General features: G+C 34.1%; 1 non-coding gene across 1 annotated transcript; it reads right to left on the bottom strand.

Annotated features, from left to right (window-relative positions):
* Positions 1–1,746: 1,746 nt before the first annotated feature.
* LOC138818421 (U6 spliceosomal RNA) lies at positions 1,747–1,853 on the bottom strand. Its single transcript, XR_011369122.1, has one exon. It is a non-coding gene; the product is annotated as a U6 spliceosomal RNA (small nuclear RNA).
* Between the last annotated feature and the right edge of the window lie 2,366 nt (positions 1,854–4,219).

Genomic DNA, 4,219 nt, shown 5'->3' with positions numbered 1-4,219 from the left:
TTTTCTGCCACATTTTGTCTTCAACACAGACTGTGTTGGTGACATTGGGTTATCATGCACAGAGATGAGCTTATAAATTGAGGTCCAAAGAGAGCCAAATTTCTTCTGTTCCACATTTCCAGTTTCCTTTTTAAAAAGTAGTAAAATTTTTAAATATCATCACGTACTGTCTTTTAAGACTCCAAAAACGAAATAAATTCACATATAATCACTCCAAAATGCTTTAAATGTAGATGATAAAACAAGCACTCATGAAGTAAATTTTCTTCTACATTTAATATGTTTCTGAAAGCCTTGTGCTGGTTGGTCACCCTTGTAATCCTGACTACTCAGGATATGTACTCAGAAGGCTGAGTTCTGTGGATAACATTTGGAAACCAATCAGAGCAAAAAATCATGACATTATTTTTCAAAAATTTTAATGAACTAGAAAAGAGCATGAATGGAGATGTAGCTAATATACTAGCTCACCAAACTAGAGGGGAAAGGCCTAGCAAGACCTTAAAGCCCTAAGTTCAAACTCTGAGCACGCCAACATGCAGGCACACACACATACACACACACTCACACACTTATTCACGTCAGTGTTTTGCATTAATTTCTTAGTTAATGATATTATATGGGTATAATAGAGGAAATAAACTGTTCCATCTCAGAACATTTTTATATGTATTTTATTGTTAAAATACCATACAGAGGGGTTTCAGTTACAAGAGCAAGGTAATGAGTCCCTTTCCTCTCAGGCATTGTTACCTCCTCCTTGGTTTTTCCCCCACCATCCCTTCCTCACATCTCTACAAGTACACTCCCCTTCATCCCCCCCCCAACCCCACCTAAATTGTAAAGTTCAACTTTCAACATAGTGTCTTGTGCATCTCATTGTCACAATGGGTGGACCAGTATTCCTAGTTAACCATTTTGTTTCTTCTTTCCCCTCCCCAATTAGCTAAGTGTATATACAAGATTCAGGTGCACCAAAATCAAATACAGTGAAAACAGAGGTTATACTGTGGGCGAGGAACATATAAAGAAACAATAAAATACATCGTACATTATAAATACGTTTGAAATAATAGCAAGCAAGAAAAAAACCCACTTGTGTACTTACTTTGGGGGTCATTTCATTTAACATCATCTTATCTGGTCATATGCACATAGCTTTTGACCTTTTCTGCTTATCTCAGACATATATTATTTATTGCAAATAAGGGAAACCATGGGACCTATGTTTCTTTGGAGTTGGCTTACTTCACTAATATAATTTTTTCCAAGCCTTTCCATTTCCTAACAAATTGGGCAATGTCATTCTTTCAGATGGAGGTATAGAATTCCTATTCTCACACACACACACACACACACACACACACACACACACACACACACACACACACACACACAGGAAATCAATCAATCTATCTATCTATTTATCTATCTATAACATTTTCTTGATCCATTCATGTACTGAGAGGCATCAATGTTGGTTCCATATTTTAGCTATGGTAAATAATGCTGCAATAAATATAGTAGTGCTAGTAGTTTTAGTATGGTCTTGTTTGTGATCATTTGGGTAAATGCCCAGAAGTAGTATTTGTTGGGTCATAGGGGAGCGCTATGTGGAATCTTTTGAGGAACCTTCATACTCCTTTCCGAAGTAGCTGAACAAGTTTACACTCCCACCCAAGAATGCAGTAGGGTTCAAATGCGGTAGGGTTCCTTTCTGGCCACATCCACTCCAGCGTCTGTTGTAAAAATATGGAACACTTCATGAATTTGCTTGTCATCTTTGCACAGGGGCCATGGTACTCTTCTCTGTATCATTTCAATTTTAGTGTATGTGCTGCCGAATTGAGCACAGAACATTTTTTATATATAAAGTGTAATTGATTTTCTTAAACTAAACAATTCAACAAAAAGTAAGTTCTAAAGAATTGTTGTGAAATTTTAAAACCATGTGTTTCTTATATAAGCACACATTTATGAATAAAGTCAAGATTGGCATGTCAAAAACAATATAATCAAGATATTTGTTGTTCAAGAGATGTGCAAGAGGAGGAATTCAATTATTCTATACAAGGCACCTCTCATAATGAACATTGAAGCAAGTGTTAAGGTTTGTTAAAAGTTTTAATGTTTTAAATATTTTTAATTTTGGGAATTTGCTTATATATATGCCAAAATTAAGACTGTATGACAGGTCATAAAACTTTTCCATAAAGTATTTAAGATTTATTGTAGCAGCATATACTACTAAGTGTGTACATTTCAGAGTTTATAGAAATTTTACTAATGAGAATTTGCAAATTCTTTGTGTAAAGAAGCAGAGTGAAGAGTTAAGACTTTGTTAATTCCACAGTTTCTGTTAAAACTTTAGGGCTTCCTTACTTTATAGGTTAGCGAGGAACAAATGGTGATATAAGCCATATACAGATGAGATGAGCCATAAATAATAATCTTAGTGGGAAACTTTAAAGACTACTCATAGCCTATAAAACTCTTATTGAACATCATAATCTTAGGCAGTTTTAAATGTACAGGATTATGAAAAAATAGTAAAACCTAATATGTAGTATACTTCAAATACTGGAAACACTGGTAATTGTTTCATTTTTCATTTTATTAATCATTAATATTTAATGATTGGTTTTGTTTATTGTAGCATTATTTTCCTTGTTGTAATATAATACAACTTTTTGTAAGTCGTCATTAGGAGGTACTTTGAGAATGTTACTGGGATGGCCACACCATGTATTATAGGTGCATATGAATTTACAAAGAACAAAATTAAGAACAAAATATTCATTAAAATTTTTCTCAAGTAGAGTCTGAATCAGGAGTGTTAAGTGTCCACAGCTAAAATCTTAGCCCTAGGCTGAAGCAGCCGTCTTACAGATTTGAGGACACAAAAGTGAGAGACAATGATTTTTTTGTGTTTTGATTTTGTTTTTGTTGGTCGTGGGGCTTGAAATCTTGGGCCTGGGTGCTTTCCCTTAGCTCTTTAGCTCAAGTCTAGTGCTACCACTTGAGCCACAGGACCACCTTTGTCTTTTTGTACTGATGTGGTACTGAGGAATCAAACCCAGGGCCTCATTCATTCTAGGCACGCACTCTACCACTGAAACCCCTTCCCAGTTCCTGAGAAAGTGTATTTTAAAAAGTCATCTAAACAACATTTGCTTTCTGCTTTGGCTTATATAATGATATACATGAATATCTTTTTATATTTTTGTGAATTGTCATACTTCTAAATTTATATTAATTTCAGCCACTTTATCCTTTTCAAAGTCATGAAATATCTCTAAGAATTTGTTTCTGTAAAGACTGTTTTTGCATTTATAATTTCTTCTGAGTCACTTTTATTTTTTTCAAAATCACTTTATATTTTATATTGACGGGTTTTCACACATCAAATGCCTTCAAATGTATATATGTATTAAGGTTTGTATCCTGTCAATAAATGTGTAGAACACAATTATACCACTGACAAAAGATGATTTGCACTTCATTTATGTGCTTTTGGACTTGGAGAGTGACTTTAGGTGTGTCAACACAAGTAGAATCAGCATGAAACAAGCCAGCATTTCTTCATTTAAGATATAAGGAAAGGATACAGGTTGATCCATTGTAACAATAGGATGTACAAGACACTCTATCAGAGGGGGATGGAGGGAGGAGTTGTGGTGGTGTAAAGGGAAGGGATGGTAGAGGAAAAACAGGAGGGGTTAACAATGCTCAATAAGAAATGTTCTCATTTCCTTACTTGTGTAACTGTAACCCCTCTGTACAGTACCTTTACAATAAAAGTATATATTAGAAAGATACAAGGAAAATTTCTGTACTTATGGGAAGTTATATTTGTCATTCAATATCAGCAAGGTATTGTTTTTAGGATGACAGGCATATTAAAATTTTGGATACTCAAATTCTCTACAAAAATAAATATATTATTTACATTAGAAACTGCCCACAATCTAGTGCAGTGTAATTGCTATGAGAAATTTTACCGCATTCTAGGTTTGTAATGGAAAGTAAATGTATATGCAATATCAACAGATATGAATTTTTTCAGATAATTTTTGTCTGCATTTTGTGGATGGAATTGGGAAAGCAATTTTAAAAAGCACAAATTTCATCACCAAGAGCTGTCTGCAAAACGTAACAAGTTTCTAATACAGCAAAATTGAATGGTTTGGAACTCCAAGAAGTACTTGAATTGACACAT

The sequence above is a fragment of the Dipodomys merriami genome, unplaced genomic scaffold, assembly GCF_024711535.1.
Source record: "Dipodomys merriami isolate MVZ:Mamm:240054 unplaced genomic scaffold, mDipMer1.0.p SCAF_756, whole genome shotgun sequence".
Lineage (NCBI taxonomy): Eukaryota > Metazoa > Chordata > Mammalia > Rodentia > Heteromyidae > Dipodomys > Dipodomys merriami.
Note: the sequence above shows the minus strand (reverse complement) of the source record. Positions and strands in the feature narration are given on the sequence as shown.